This window comes from Sturnus vulgaris, chromosome Z, assembly GCF_052056855.1.
Source record: "Sturnus vulgaris isolate bStuVul1 chromosome Z, bStuVul1.hap1, whole genome shotgun sequence".
NCBI lineage: Eukaryota > Metazoa > Chordata > Aves > Passeriformes > Sturnidae > Sturnus > Sturnus vulgaris.
This window is the reverse complement of record NC_142283.1, coordinates 33850882-33867990: the sequence shown is the minus strand read 5'-3', so window position 1 is coordinate 33867990 and position 17109 is coordinate 33850882. Positions and strand designations below refer to the sequence as shown.

Genomic DNA, 17109 nt, shown 5'->3' with positions numbered 1-17109 from the left:
TGCAGTAGTAACTGCTTTTCCTTGTGTTCTGTGCCTTGGAACAAACTTATTCTCCACACAACCTTTATCTTGACAGCCACTTTATCAAGAACAATAAGAATGCACATAATTTCTAGAAAATAGGATTAGATTCAAGGTTATAAAGGACTACCAAGTCTTTTTATGGCTACAGGACATCAACAAGGTCAGTTTCAAGTAAAGTAAAATATAATTTATGCGAACATCTGGGTGACATCCAAAGTCTTTGGTTAAATAGAATTACATGAAGAAAAGCGTTGCCGCAAGTAAAATAATAGCAATAACAAATTCAGGTATAGTAGGTGAAATTCTTCTCAGATGAGGTAAAAACGACAGACTACCCTTTAATTTCCATTTGGGCAGTGTTTAACTCAGAACCCAGCAATTTAGGGAAGCAAAACTTAAAAGATGGGTGATCTGGAAAAAGGCAAAAATTAATATGAAGCATTACCCAGGAGAATGCAAATGAACTCTGTTTAACCCAGGACATTGTGTAACTGGGATTCCATTACAGATGACAGAACAGTTATTTACAGGATATTGATTCATTCTTAAATTTGATAGGGACTCTCCGTAAAACTCCCAAGACATGCACAGATAATCAGTTCACGTGCTCTATTAGTCTTCTTCAGTAACATTAGGAAATGTAACTCAACACCTGATTTCCCACACAGAGACTGATGTACTCAAAATGTACATCAACATTTGCCGTGGCTTAGCTGTTCATTGTTCTTCCAAACATGTAAGACTCACTTTTTCAATCTCATAGACTATTTGGAAATCTTGTGTCAACGTTAATCACCTGCATCACATACACTGGGAAGGAATTTGGCATGAAGTGTTTTGCAGGCTATTGCAGTTTTTAGAGTAATTTGAAATTTCAAGCTAAATGACAGGTCTAGAAAATAAAGGCCTTGGATATATATATAAACAACAGTGTCTGATCTTGTCATATTTTATTGCTATGCAATTAATTCCAAATTGCAGAGTTTCTTCCTATTTTGCATAAAGTATTTTCCTCTCCATCATTCTCTTTCCAGCATTGATGGAAGTCAGGAGAGAAGCTTTCATCACTACATGGAATTTGTTTCATTGTAGGAAATGAAATAACAGAATGCCTCAGAAGAATTAGAAAATCTGCTTGTGTGCTGATATGAGTGTGCAATACGTTTGATTCAGGTCCAATAAATATTGCAGTAAGTCATGGTGTTTTATCTAAACTAGTTTTGGTGTTGACAGTCTCAAAGATTAATGAGAACTGCTCAGCATCTGGACTGCCCTGAACAGCTGACATATATTGGTGGGGTCCTTTTCTCCACACCTCTGCCTGACTGACATTTTCACGACTCCTTATTCCACTCAGAAATAATATTCATGGAGGATATACTTACCTTCCGTAGGTCTTCTCAAAGCAGAAAACGTTAGAACAAAAGTTACAGCTATCAAGTATATTGCTGAAACTAGGCAAATGAGATTTGACCCCAAGCTCTCTCCTTCCTTACAAGCAAGGTAACAGAAAAGGTGTTTGTAGTGAATGGCATGATTACACGGGTCTTCTGTTGCTAAAGTGGTGCAATCCACCATTTAGGGTTTTTATTGGTAGCAGTTGAAAGCCTGTACAAATTGCCAGCTGATGAAGAGCTCCATGTGGAGATGCTTTGTGTTTAGAAGGAGTTTAGAAGGACAATACTCTACTTTTTATGGCAGTTATAATATATTCACTTTTATGTACAACATACTATGTCCCATTTCTTTTGGAGGATTTCCTTCATAGTGAGATTCCTCCTACCAATAAAGTGGTTTTCTAACATGCCTTACAGATGATAAGTTTTGCTTAAATAAAAATTTCTGATGTTTTTAAAAATTAAAAATTCCTGCAGGTAGGAACATGAAAATCCTACTAATCTTGAAAGAAGCCCAGCCAGGGCAGAGTTCTTACAGGGCATATGTATTTATATATGTGGTTGCCTGCTACAAGCAGAGTGTCTGGTCTTCCTGTCAATAACCAAAGCAAAACAACTATGAAAAATTTTTTCAACCTTTGCTGAAATCCTTCTTACAGCCATCCAGCTTCATTTTTAGAGTGATCCTCAATCTATCTTTGGTAATGGTCCTATAAGATTCTCTCTTAAGGCCCCCCCCCCCCACCCCAGGCCCTTGCAATTTTGTTAAATCGAGAAAGTCCTGTTACTGCCGAGGCCATGAATATCTCTGGCTTGGATTTGGATCACCTGTCCTCCTCACAACCTTCAAATCTTCTTTCTTTTCACTAGACGTACAAAATTCAAGAGTTCATAAAATCCTTTTTCCTGTTTTTTCCCCACACTTCTTCCTAGGTGTCTGACTAGTTTCCACAGCAGAACATATCCCTCCTTTCCTCCAAATGAACTGCTTCTCCAGTCTTTCCATCAGCTTTCCCAAAGCACCAGTCTTCCTCAGTGTCCAACGGGAGAAGGAGAAAAAGGCTGTCTCCAACTTGTTCATTTGTGCATTGGACAGAGCAAGGGCAAAACTTGCAGTTAAGAATGGCATGAGACATGCAATGTCCAGAAAGATGAGCAGAGGCAGCACCATGTGTGCTCTGTTAAAGTGGAGAAAGGAATCAAGGATGTTCTGCAAAGTGCAGTCAAAGTATGAGGAGCAAAACCAAGTCAACACAATTAATGTGAAGGAAAGTAAAGAGTTAAGTTTCCAATTTCACCCTGGGTGTCTGAGTGGAAATCAGTTTGCTTTATGATTAAGAATGTTCTTTTCAGGTGTCTGTGAGAGGAATGTGAAATTCAGCAATAGAAAGATGAATCAGAGTCTGTTGCGGTTAGTTTGTAAATTCCCAGTGTATAGTGTAAGATCACAACACTCCAAGCCCTGAATTCCTCCACGTTGAGGAAGCCCAACAACAGCACCAGGGCAAGCTTATTTCTGCACATACGGATGTACATGCTTTGACATCACAGAGCAAATTCCTTGTAAAACAGGATCAGACTGTGTGAGAGAGCAAATGGGTCACAGAGAAAATATTATACAGTCCGATAACTATGGAAGTGCCTTATTGTGGATTGTTTGGTAAATCACAGTGGATTTTTGTGGAAGACAGTTCTTGTGAATAACAAGCATGAAAGGTATCTACAAGGATTTGAAGTGTATAAGAATGATTCTGGTGAGACCAGTCACTCAGTTTAAAAATATTGGGCATATGTCCCCATAACATATGTATGAAATTCTAGGATTCACAGTAACGTAGAATTTCTATTAATGCTGTTTTAATTGGTGCATCAGACAACAGAGTACATTTTAGTAGGCTTAAAATCTTGTCACTAATTTAGGTGTTAGTGACCACAATACCTAGAGACTTGTAAAATACAGATGATTTCAACCAAGGTAACTTCAGACACACAGACACTTAAGGGAAAATAGCATAAAAGAACCAGTGCATTAAAGACATTTTAGGAGAGTAGTACAACAAATGAGATAATGAAATATGGGAAAGCTACCTGCAGTGTGTTCGATTAATAACCACTGACTGTTTTCTCCTGTGTTAATCTAAAAACTGTAAAACTTAAACCTTTCTGTTGTGCCCTGAAGCACTAAGTTTTGCAGTGTTAACAAGAAAGCCTTACTTAAAAGTTCAATAAATATTAAACTTTCTCTATTCTTGAATCTCTTTGGCCTCTGATTTTGCTATTGATTCTCATTTTCAGTGACCAGCTCCCTCAGGCAAAGAAGGAAGACTGCAGTTGGAAGTTGGTGATATGTTGAGAATTATTTTGGTAGCTGAAGTGGGAACTAGAAGTCACTTAACCAGAGTTTGCAGCTCTGAGCTGTCCAAGACCAACTTCAATGAGAAGCAGGCTCTTTTCCTCGCATTTCACACTCCACCTAAGCCCAAAAATGGGGCCTATCTATTTTACTGGGAGATCCTCATTTAGAAGCTGCACTCAAGCCACACTGGAACATGTGCTGTTACATATGTGCATGTTGTTTTGGGCCAGCCAGGTACTCTTTATTTTCCACTAGAACTGCTCTGAGGCAGCATTTTCATTTAAGTGGCAGAGGCGCTAGAAAAATAAGGTATTGTTTAATATTCCTCTGTTCATGACTGAAATGTTGTGTTCTCTGTCTTTGATCTCTGCTAGCGTTGTTGAAGCTGGGTAAAACCAGTTGAACTCTTTTTCACCCATCACATTGGTTTTGCTGTTGGCAGTATTTACTCACACAAGTCCTCAAATAGCCATATAGCAAACAGTGTTTTGTTTGATACTACACTCTACTTTCTCATCTGTTCTTGCTTTCAATGCTAGCTTGTCTGTAACATATTGATACCAGTTTTTACTGATCTAACAAGATACTGTCTGCCTGGCAAAAACGTGAGGCAACAAAATTCCTTCTCCTTATGCAGCAACATTTAACCTGCTCAGCAAGGGAAAGGACGGTGTTTACTTGAAATGCAGATGTACACGCCTGTGGGGGAGGCTATGTGGCATTTCAGTGGAAACTTGAAGTACATTCAGAACTTGTGGCACACTCATGGCACTTGAAGTCAGGGAAACACAGCAAAATCAGTTATCACCGGATCCCTGCGTTTGGGTGTGACAAAAAAATTTCAGTCATAATCAGAAAAGTTACTCCGGGCTAAGGCGGGGTGATTAATTCTCTTTTGTTATGCTGACTGAATGGGAAGAACTGCTGACTGAACAAGGAATAGAAATTAAAGAAAGTTTGACTGAAACAATTATTTTCTGAAAGCAAGCCAAGAACTAACCCAGATTTATTTGGGTTCTTTCTAAACCCAAATATTTTGCGTATTTCTACTATCACCAATTCCTTATTTCTAAATTTCTTAACCTTCTTAACCTTCTTAACCTTAACACCGTCCTTCTTAAATAAAATCCGATTTTCAAATTACAAAAAAAACCCCAAACCCAAATACATTTTCAAAACTAAAAATTTTGAAAGCAGAACAGTTCTAAATAGAATGCATGCCAAAAAGCACTGTTCTGAAGTTTTGAAAATCTTCCTCTGCTGTTTTCTTAGACAAGTTTTGATGAATTAGTCCATGATTTGGGAATAGCTTTTCTTCCTGTGCTACTTCTTTTTCCAGTGAAGTAATAATTTATTTAACTGTTTAGTCCAGCTCTGCTCCAGCCACTTGCTTGTCGCATGCAAACCTGAAAGACACTTCAGTACTATCTGTGGTGCTTTGTTCCTTGGAAGTGGTGCAAAGCAAGGAAAGAGAAACCATCTTACATGAAGAGCCATGTGTTAGTTACTATCAATTTTCTGCAAAAATGTAGCTTAAGCATATCCACCAAATCACACTTATTTGTACTATTCCTAGCTCGATTATTAGTGTTTCTGCTGCACAGTACTTCAAAAGATGCTTAGGAGGTTAGCTGATCTTCAGGGAAACCCCTAGATTTCCTTCCTTATTATTCATGGGGATTCCCCTGTCTGCTGCAGAAAAACAAGGATCAAAGTGTTTAATGTGCTGTCTCATGTCTCCAGATTCTTCATCTCACTTAAATGCCTCAGGAAGTGAGTGGCCATAAATAGGATTCTTGAAACACTACAAGTGGGTGCAACACAAGCATATTTTACAAACTGTTTCATTAAAACAACATTCAAATTAACCTTAAAGTTTTGGAGGTCTTTTTTCATGCTACAGGGAATACCAGGGAGCAGAAGAAAGCAAATCTGTAGTTTTATAATTGTACATTTTAATTTTATTAGCAAAGTAAGTAGGAGAGACACAACAATGCTAGGAAGATTTCTTAAAGCAAAATGAATTAGAGACAGGCCTGTGTACAGTCTCTGAGATCTGTCTGTGTGATCAGCCTGTTTAATGACAAAATGTTCCATTAACATAGATTGTCCAAACAAACAGGGCATTGGGCTATAGTGTGCATTTCTGCCTGTGTTGCTTGTTAAATCCAGCAGGAGAACAGCCCAGGTTTACTCTGGGTTTTAGGACTCACAGGTCTCCCACCCAGCATCCAGTGTGGTGGCCCTGCCTCCTACAGCTCACCAAGCTGCTTAAGTGCCATGTTTAATGCAACATATACTTCCCTTAAATGTACTAGAAAAGACTGTGGAACTCAGAGAAGATATTTTAACAGGTAGTGGATGATTGTTTTCCAATAGCGACTATGTTCAAAATGCCTAAAGACCTGCATGTGCTAGGTAAAAAAAGAAGCAGACATAAACTTTGCCAGAACATACCCTGCATACCATTAATCAGTCCTTGACAGCTCTGAATTTCCATTTACCTGTTGAACCTTGTATTTGAGACAGGTATTTGAGACAGTTACAGTGAGTGTAAATAAATATTTAAATATTGAAATTAATACATGTAATGGTGCTGTTACAGTCCATTGGAGATAGGAATTCATTTTAGGTATAAAACTTACTGCTCATGTGTTTAGAACAAATGTGAGCTCATGATGAAAGAAGTCTGATGTAAGTAGGATTGACCACATCTCTGTCTAGCAATATAGTGCTTTTACTCCCTGCTAATTTCAAACTTGGGATTTTTTTCAATGAATCTCATCAAATTTTGGCATCAAGTGAATGGATAAGAAACCTATGTGCATAGACTACTGATCATAGTCATTATTATTCAGTTTTTTAGCAGTATAGGGATGGTTGCTGTCCATCTTAATATGTGCAAAACCTCCCTTATTTGTCCTGAACTAACACATACATGGCTGTAATCACACCTAGCTTTTTAAAATATGAGGAATTCGAAAATGAAAGAAAGCTAACAACTTTTAATCTATATGGATATCTGTCATAATAAGACCTGAAATTCACTGCAGTCTGCTTGAAATATTAAATTACAGAAAAGCAATGCTCATATTTAGGAATACAAATGGCAAATATTAAATAACTATTTTTTTATATTTTGAGAATAATGGGCCAAGGAAACCTTAGTAAGTGAGATTTTAATGGAGTTAATAATAGGCTTGATGACTGTTTTCCTCCTAAGCTTGATTCTGCTGAGTTCTACACAAAAACCCCAAAAGATTACAGTTCTGTGCTAAAGAATGAGTGGAAAGGAGTTAATTGTATATATCTGGGGAATCTGAGGACATGAACTGCTCGGGAGAAAGATGCCTAAGAAACCTAACTGCACGGTAGCATGTTCCCAGGTTATGGAGAGATGCTGGAATAAGCTGTCTCACCCAGCAGTGCCTCAGGAGCAGGAGGGTCTCTGCTCTGTCTCACTTCTCTTCCTAGCAGAGTGCCCTAGACTCTCAATGCTCTGCGCTGATGAAGGAATGGGGCTGCAGAGCTGCCTCCCCGGGGGCACCCTCTCAGGCCACTGCTGCTGCAGTGGACAGCAGTGATATTGCCAGACTTATTTGCTGTAACGGGGACTGAAGCTGGGAAAAACCCCTCTCTCTAGCTCTAATAGTGTTTGCTCTGTCCAAAAATGAACATAGGAAATACACTGCTCATGCCAGATTTAGCTGTGAAATATGCATTCAGATGTCATTCTAACCCTCCAATTTCAGGAATTATGAAAACAAACTCACTTCTTTCATGTAACAGAAGTGGTGAGAAAACTCTTATCCTCAAAACAAACCCTTCAGTGTGGCCAGACGGGATAGTAATGCAAAGCTAAAGAGAGCAAAGCTGCCTGATTTGGTGAAATGTGAGCACTAAAATTGTTACAACATTTCTCCTCATTTCTTAGAAAGATGGGCTCTGATATGCTTCATTTGTTGTCACACAGCTCGTTCACTTCGTGCTTTATCCTGATGAAGGACGTAGCTACAATTCCTGCAATTTTTCCAGTCATCTTTTGTCCTGTCCTACCGTGGGGGCTGGGACACAACTTGCTTTTTTCAAATGACAACGCTAGATGGTGTTCCTACACTTCCCAAAACAATCACATAGCCTTGCCTCGGCTTGGAAATCTCAGAAACGGTGAAAACAGTGGAGTGATATGATGCGATATGATGTGATTATTGCATGCGTCTCTGTGTTTCAATCCTCACATGCTATTTACGTGCTTAGTTAATGACATGTAAAATTATCTTCTCAGTTAGTCTCTGGTAATAACTATTTTAAGTGCATGCATGCTTTTCCTTTCCTGTTTTAACCAAACACCCACACAGAACCGGAGGACCGTTAATGATAATTCCAGAAGATAGGACAGATGTTAATGGTTCTGGTCCCAGTCAAGTGAATGCTCTCTGTGTAAGAGGCACCTCTCCTAATCCAAATTAACTTGAATTCCTATGTAGTGTTTGTGTGCATGTGTCTCTGCCAGAGTGAGACCTGTACATCCACAAATATCTCTCTAATAAAATATTTTCTACACACTGTGCTGAGTCTAAAGCACTAAAGACTTGACTCTTTGTTCTCTCAGAGAACCCTACAGACCTTCATTTGGGAGAGAAAAATCCAGTCTGCAAACTTAGACAGGAAGGGCTTTTCACCTTTGTTTTATAGTGCTTTGGGTGTTTTGGGGGTATTTTTGGACTTCAACACCGAGTGTGGAAATTGCAGGAAGACAAGCAGGTTGCAGTGTGGTTAAATGAGGAATAATGGACATAATGAATGCCTCCTGCAGCACCCTGAAAGCTCTTGTCCCAAGGCTGGATCACCTCAGTTAAGCTGGATCTTGTAGCTACTCTGGTTTATTCATCTGGGAACTCTCTGCTGCTTGCACATCCCTGAAGGAACTGATGGGAAGAGAGTGACAGAGACTAAAGCACGGATAGGTCCTGAGCAGTGTCTTGTTATGAGCAACACAGAGCAGATGATACGTCTTCTCAGGCTTCTCTGTAATTGTGCTGTGAATTGCAGAGTGCCCTGATGGTGCAGTGGTGGGGCTGGGGGACACCCTTGGAGGCAAAGCCAGAATTGTGCTTCCAATGCCCAGGAAAAACAGCAGCCATGGTTGGGTGGTGTGGTTTGGTTCAGTTTCTGCCCCTGGGTGTGGCTGGCACTGCCACTCCCTCCCCCTTCCCACATACCTGGGCCACACAAGCCCTTTGCATGCCTGTGCCAGGAGTTAACCAGCGTGGTTAATTCCCCTCCTGCTTGTGGTCCAATGGTGAGCCCTGCTGAGGCCAGGGCTGATGACATCTGATTTCAACTCTCCTGTTGTTCATACAGCCTTGCACTTGGTGCTCTGGGGTACAACTGCATTCATGGGGGTCACTTGAATGAGATGATTGTTCTGGACCTCAAGAGGAGGTAGAGTAACTGCTGCAAGGAAAGGATGCTAACAAGCTGTCCAGCTGCTTCGCCTGGCAGCATTCAGCGCTGATATTAGCAAATACCACGTTAACTCTCTGGTTAAGGACATGGTGAGAGGGTTAGGTTTTTGGGAAGACTGAAAATGTGAATCTGGGTAATTTATTTTAGTTTTAGAAGATGGAGTCAGATTAAGGTTGCGAAAGCAATGTGATTTATTCACAATATACTTGGGAGTATAAGGTGCAATGTCTTAGAGGAGGTGACTATGCTGGTCACCGATATATTGGTAAAGAGTGGCAGCTGCCTTAGGGAAGAAGAGCAGGCTTCATTTATATCCAACTATCTGTTTCCTTGTTGCCTTTTTTTCCAATTGAATAGGTAAACTCTAAGGCTGGGACTACAGCCTGAGTTACTAAAATACTTTGAAAAGTAGAGGTAACCCAATTCAGGATTATTTTTAGTTAAGAACACTGATCAGTGTCAGACCTGGGCTAAAATAGCTCACAATGAGTGAACTATTTCTTCTTTGAAAGGGAATACCATGGCGAGATACAAGAAAGGATGGCATATCTGTGAAATTTATCTTCTCTGTTGTGCTGAAAATTTCCCTATATATGCCCTTGACAACCTTCAAAAACGCAATTCTAAGCCTTGGTAGTTGAAACAAAGTTTGCTTCTTGTCTTCTGAGCTCTTGGCATGCTCTTGGTGCTTCTGTGCTGGCCCAAAAGACAAAGACACACTTGTGAACCATGGACAAATCAAAATAATGACTGAAATGTTCCTAGCTGTATATTTCTGCAGAAAGTCAGAGATGGTCTCCTTATTTTGTTGAGTGAAGCACATGTAAGTAAGATTCACAGGAATTTTCTCTCTCTTAAGTCCCCATTTGTCACAGATTTGTCTTATCCATGTGTGTCTTAACAACAGAGGACAGATTTATATTTTGAAAATTCACCAAAGAGCTACCACAAGGTGTGTGTCTATGTGTCTGTGTATGTGCATGTCTGTGTGTCTGTGTGTCTAAGCGCAACCATGCAAAAAGCAGTGACTTGTTTAAAGGCCTGAAAGACCCTGCTGTCTGGATTTCCAAAAGTTAGATGAACAAGGAAGAGAATAAAATAGAAATATCAAGCACTCTGCAATTGTTACATTGAATGCTCAAATGGAAAAAAAGCCAGCTGGGACAAGGTGATGTTTCATAGAAAAAAGTGTCATAACTTGCCTTTTTCTGTTCCGTGTGACTTCATGAGAAACAAATAAAATAAAACAAATACATTTATAGGTATAGCTGGTTAGGTATGTAGATAGAGAGCCAGACACTACCCATCAGTGCCTGATGAAAAGATAAGACACAATGCATATTAAGTAAAATAAAGGAAATTCTACTTAAATGCAATTACTATTTTTTGCACTATCAAGGTAATTCAGCACAAGAGTCTTCATTCTAGGAAATATTAAAAAAACTGAGTGGAAACAGGCTTGGACAACCTGGTTGAAGCTGTTTTGAGCAGAGAACTGAACTAAGTAATTTCCAGAGGTGCCACCAACCACAGCCATTCTGTCATTCTGGGAAATAATTTTTCATATAGAATAACTTTAATGATTTTAGATTAACCACAGCAATAAAAAGGAAGAATGCTCAATACACTAACAGTAAACTGTCAAGGGAGTTGAGAACCCTAGAAATTTAAAAAATATATGATTGAGATTTTAAGACCAATGTGTCAGAAGTCGGTCTAGAGACCTCACCATATGATCCATCTGGGTCTATATTAATTTGCAAATATGGCTTTTTGGTCCTTGATCGCTTGTCTTATTTTGGAAAACATACTTCAAAACCCCTATTTTCTTGACATTGCATGGAAATTGAGCTTTTATGATAAAGCTCCACTCCGAACTATTCACCACTTTTTGCAAGGGTGCTTTAATGGTTTGGTGTGGTACCAACATGCATAAACTGCTACTTGACTCAACATTCACTCTGACAGAAACCATTTATCTTCACAGTACTTTATTACCTGGTGTAGCAATGCCTAAAATGATGAGCTTATTGTTCTGTGTTCTGTGATTTTTTTCAGAAGAGTATTTAGAGACATAAACTTAGTCAAAAGGGTCAGACTTACTGTATTTCAATATTTTCTTCAAGAATCACTTTGTTAGAAGGGTAACCAACTGACTCCTTAATTTCATTTTCCATTAAAACATTAATGATGTCCACTCAGCACATTAATAATTCTTCTAATTACAGTATCACAGAGTGCAGGGGTACTTTCCCATATAAAGTTATGTTATTGTGAGACTGATCAAGAGCTCTGTGCAATGATGAGCTCCGAGGTTTTGGGGTTTTTTTGTTTTGCGGTTTTTTGTTGTTGTTGTTGTTTGTGTATTTTTGTTTTGTTTTTTGTTTGTTTGTTTGTTTTTTGGGGTTTTTGGTTGCGGCTTTTTTTTTTTTTAGTGGGTTTTTGTTTGCTTGTGCGGTTTTTTTGTTTGTTTTTGTTTTGGGGGTTTTTTTTGTGATTATCAAGTATTACACTTGAAAAAGACTGCTGCTTTGCTGCTATGGGATATACACTCAGCAGTGTCCGTATGAATAACATCACACCTCAGACAAAAAATGTATTGTGTTGCTTAATTCATTTTCCCATCGGAGGGAGGTCTGGCCTCTGTGGGAGATCATGTCCTCAGCGAGTGCCTTTGCCAAACACTGCAGGTGAGCTCCTGGCCCACACCCCTGGAGAGATACGGGCCAGAAGTGCCTGCACCACAGGAGTAGGGAACATGGGAGTTGTTGCCTTCTCTTTCCTCACAAGTCTTCCAAGTGTCCCACACCCACAACCAACTTCTTGAGTTTTTTCTTTGGGGAGGACCTTGCCTAGTAGATACATTAAAACCAGCTACATACAAGCCACCGAGACCAGTATGTACCACTAGTTTCCTAGTTTCTGAGCTCATAATTCATGGCATTTTATGGATTTCTGTCCACTGTCCAGAACATAATTAGCTGTTTCTGAAATACAGTCGCAAGCAGAAGTGTGTTAGCAATTACAGATCGATGTCAACAAAATCAAAATGCCTTGTTTTAACAGAGCAACACTTGCTTCAGTGAGTTGTTAGCCTTCATGCTGTGGCACTTCCGTAAGGCACCTTTGAGCGACTGGGCAGTAGGACCATGGAGAATTCAGAAGTTGCTGTGTATTGTTAATTCAATGAGAACAGTGCCTTCATGCTTATGTGAGAGATTTTGCTGGATGATACCAGGGTATGCTCTCAGGACGGAACACCATAGAGCTCATCATTGCTAAGGGATTTTGGGATTGCTTCTCTACTTGCTACTTGATTACAGGTCAGGGATACATCCGCTGAGGTCAGTGATGTTGCATTAGTGGAAACAGCCTGAGAGGATAAACACGGGTTAAAGAACTTGTGAGACCCATGTGAGTCATCCTGTGCTTAGGCCAGTGGCTAAGGAATTAAAAGACTTAGGAGAGGCTCTAAGGAAAGAGCTACATCATGGGGTTCAAACTGGGACATTTTTCTGGAATCTTTGGTGCCTGAGTAAACATCCATTATGCATGCTCAGTTTAAGCGTTTTGCATTCATTCATTCATTCATTCATTCATTCATTCATTCATTCATTCACCTGAGGATGAAGCCAAAGGAGAGTCTATCAGACACGGTTATGATGATACACACAGACAAACTTACTGACATGGACAGTCTTACCATGTGAGTGTTGCTGTGCTTGAGAAGGGTGGTAGAGCTCCCACTGACTGCCACAGCAGCAGCTTTTACCCCTGAATCCAGCTGGATTATCATGTGAGCAACAGTTTGGTGCAAACAAAACCATGATGTACATCACTCCAGTGGATGGGGCACTGCAGCACACCTGAAATCTGAGTGTATCAGCTGAGCACATGCTCTACCTCTGCCGTGGAGGAACCAAGTATTTGCATGGGTGCAGGTGGGCTTCAATATCGTAGAAACACCTGATGTGCAAGAAACTTAGCCTCAAGGCACCTGTGTGGCCAGCAAGACTGTGCCAAAGGGACACCAGACTGACAGGTAAAAATATGACACCCTGTGTATCAAGATTTACTAAACAAATTGAGCACCTATCAAACAAGGGTTCAGGCTGCTCCTCTTCACATGTCTGTCAGTCTGCACGGCAAGAGAAGATTTATAACATTCTTAATGGGCTTATGTCCTTAGACTGAAACTGTTTTCACACTAATTCAAATTCTCATTAAAAAAGATAATCTTATAACATGAGAATGTCACATGTAGCTCCTGTCAACATGCTTCTTCTAGGTGGAACCTGATAGAAGTGATATTTCTTTTTCTTCAGCAGATCTTCTCCTCAAAGACGCTTACTAGTTTCCAGGACTTCAAAAATTTCTTTGGGCCAATAGCTCCTCCAATACTTTGAAGAAGAGCACTGTGCAGTACCAAATGCCTGTTGAAAACCAGGACTGTAATATCATACATGTTGGTTGACAAAGACACTTTAGAAGTCTTGTGAAAAACAATTTAGCTCCCAGATAGGCAAGGTTTATCAGTGAGCAGCACTCACCGGATCTGCTTCATAAGACACGAAACATCAACAACCATTGTCAGCCCCCTCTGCTCTTTTCTGTTTCTTTGCATGTTCAGCTCTTGAGTTCCGGTGCAGTTTCTGTCTCGTTGTATCGGGATCTAAAGTGCTTGAGACAAAATACACTAGAATAAAAACTGATGTTCATTTCACAAGGGAAGGCTGAAAGCATTACAGGAGATTCAAGCCCACTTCAAATGCAGTAATATCTTGAAGATTTGAAGAAGACAGCATCTTGAAGATTTTCCTTAAGCCAAAGATAAGAATGTCACAAGGATAATTTCTCTGTTAAAAAACTTATGTGCTATGCTGAGCTCCTGACACAGAACAGGCAAAGGTAATTTAAACAATTTTTTTCTTCTCTTTCTTGTCTTTTGCCTTGCAAAGTATAAAAGTAAACTCAAGCATAGCTTTACCATCTTATAATATCTCTGCAGGGTATCTTTCCATGACTTCATGAATGGAATATAAAAATCTTTAGAAAAGAGAATGAACATTTTAAGGTGGAGAAAAGAATTTTAAACAGAGATCGTGGTTTTTTTCCTAAGAAACATAAAATGTCATGCAAAACATCATTTGAAAAGACACTTGCTGCTCTTACAGGTTAACCCACAGGAAGGTCCAATGGGATCAGATGGAGGAGTCACCACGGAATGAGAATGGCAGTGTTTGCTCAAAAGGTGTTTCAAACCCTTGGTTTAGAGCTGGGGACCTGTGAGGATTTTGCAAGAGAGGCAGTAGATACTGCAGTGAAGCAACCAGTCCAGCACCTTATGCTGTTTTGAGGCATACCAATGAATTCTGCAGTAACGGAAGGATTAGGAATTGCAGCCCTCCTTGTCTGTTGTTTTTCTAATTTTATGCATTTCTCCCTCCACAACAGAACCTACCATCTGGTCTCACACGACAGTAATTACATTTTAATAATTGTATTTAATTTTTTTTCTATTTCTTTATTCTCTGCATGGTGGATTATTATTGAGGAACTTACAGAAATGGGCAGTTTTAAAGATCAGCTTAGATCCCTCCTGTAGAACTAAAACTACACTCAGAAAGCCATCATTCTCTTGACTTTCAGTTAAGTGTGATTCAAGTCTTGGTCAACAGAGGGAGATACAGCATAATTTATGAACACATTTCTCAGGCCAGCATACAGTCAGTTCCTCTTCCACACAAAACCCAAGAGATTCAGCAAATCTAAGTAATTTTCTATTGATGTTCATAGTTACTGTGCCTTAACAGCTCACCGTACATATAATATTACACTTTCAGGACATCAAAGAGCTACTTTGGGTCTCAACGCCAAAGCAACCCTTGTTCTTCTGTATTTTAATTTTTTCAGCATTAGGCACAGGAAGCTGAAGCAGGAGCGTGTGCACGTTGCAATCGAGGACATTGTGAGGAATGGAGGATCCCTGGGAAGTGAGGTAGGATGCACGCAAAGAGCCTTCCTGGGAAACAAGCACTCTGGTTTCCCCCAGGGCCTTACCTCCTGCCAGATCCCCTTACCCTCAGCAGCCCCACTCCTGCAAGTGGAGGCAATGTAGTTCTTAAACAGAGGCATCAATTCACAAGCAGCTTTCTCGCATTAATGATGGAAAGAAGGTCTCTGAAATGCCTGGGGTTTTTTTAATATTGGGATATATTAATATCCTCTTGACCTACAGAATGAAAATGCCATGGAAGTCCTGCTGCCCCTTCTCTCCTCTATTGCAGCAATCCACATGCTGCTCGGGCTCATGCTATGTGGCATCAGGTTTACACAACAAACTGTTATGAATGATGTTCTATTTTTTCCAATTTATCAAGCAACAAGATTAAATTTAACAGTGAGTTTTTAATAGTAACAAAATGAATACAATCAAAGTATTGGAGATGACAAAGTATTGGAGATGAAACAATCAAAGTGCATATATTCAAGAATATACAAAATTTGGCAGTAAGTAATTTAGTATAATTGAGGTTCGTATAAAGCATAAGCAAAACCGACCGGGGAGGGGCCCCCCTCCGACCGGGGATACGGGCAGTGGCTCCCATTCCTCACGTACCAAAGCATCCAGGCTAACAATCCCACTTATATACTGTAGGCTACAGAAGTTTCTAGAAAGCTCCTCCTAGTTTCTATTCCTAAAATTTACGTAACTATACTGCACGGCGCATGCTCTACTAATGGGTTAGGGGGTCTCTTATCCTTTTGAGGGTCTTATTTCCGGTGAAGGCTCATCATCTTCATCGGTGACCGAGGTGTGACCTGCAGGTAGCGCAGGCGCCCTGTGTGACTGAGCAGATGTTTTCCATAACATGACTCTAATTAAGTCCCATGCTTGGAATCATCCCATTTTTGACAGCTTCAAGGTTGAAGCTGTATTTCTAGATGCTGCTTATCAGACCTCCGTCCTTCTACTATTTTTATCTGACTTTCTTCTAACCTCCTTCTTCGACTCCCAACATCTGGAAGATGTCTTTTATCCTGTCTCACCCATCTCCCCCCCTTTCACTCGGTAACAATAGTCTTCTATTGATCTAAATACAATTTTGCTAATATAGTTAGAATTTAATTAGCACGAATCACATTTATCACAAAACCACACCAAAGGCTTTTACAAAGCTCCCTAATGAACTTTACAGCCTTTTAAGAAGAACAGTACTTTCCTTATTTACTGTGAAACCACAGAATCACAGAACAATTAGGTTAGAAAGGACCTTTGAGATGATTGAGTCCAACCTCTGCCCACCTTGTCAACTACGCCATGGCACTAAGTGCCACACAGCCTTTTCTCAAACGCATTCAGGGGTGGGTCACCAGGAATGGTGACTCAACCACTTCCCTGGGCAGCCTATTCCAATGCCCCGTCACTCTTCCAACAGAGAGAAGCCTTAAGCGAAAGGAAAGAAAGGATATTAAATACTTGAGAGTAAAAGCGGACCAGAAAAGAGTGGAAAATGAAATGTCAGTACCTTCCTCAATGCCCCTCCTTCTGCCCCGTCTGTCCAATACAAGCCCACGACTCAATGGTCTTGTGTTGGCAGGCTTTAGAAAGCAGGAATCTTGTGTCTGTTTGAGTATGGCACATCCACTCAGCACATGGTGCGAGGGAGGTCTGCGTGCGGAGTTGCCATCTTCAGCAGCACTTCCGACTGTGGGTGCTTTCTGCAACAGGACTGCCCCTTTGGTAAGCCTTCTCTTTTGATGTTCACCTGCCTGATCTATTTTCTAAAAGCTTTTAGAAGTGCTTCTATCCCTTTAAACCCCCCCCCCCCCCTCCCCCCCCCCCTCCCCCCCCAGATACAG

General features: G+C 40.2%; 1 long non-coding RNA gene across 1 annotated transcript; it reads right to left on the bottom strand.

The window, feature by feature from the left end:
• Nucleotides 1-5411: 5411 nt before the first annotated feature.
• Nucleotides 5412-17051, bottom strand: LOC148219783 (uncharacterized). The gene is made up of 4 exons (XR_015799534.1): nt 16776-17051; nt 13797-13926; nt 12950-13679; nt 5412-12619 (listed from the first exon to the last, which is right to left on the bottom strand). It is a non-coding gene; the product is annotated as an uncharacterized LOC148219783 (long non-coding RNA).
• Between the last annotated feature and the right edge of the window lie 58 nt (nt 17052-17109).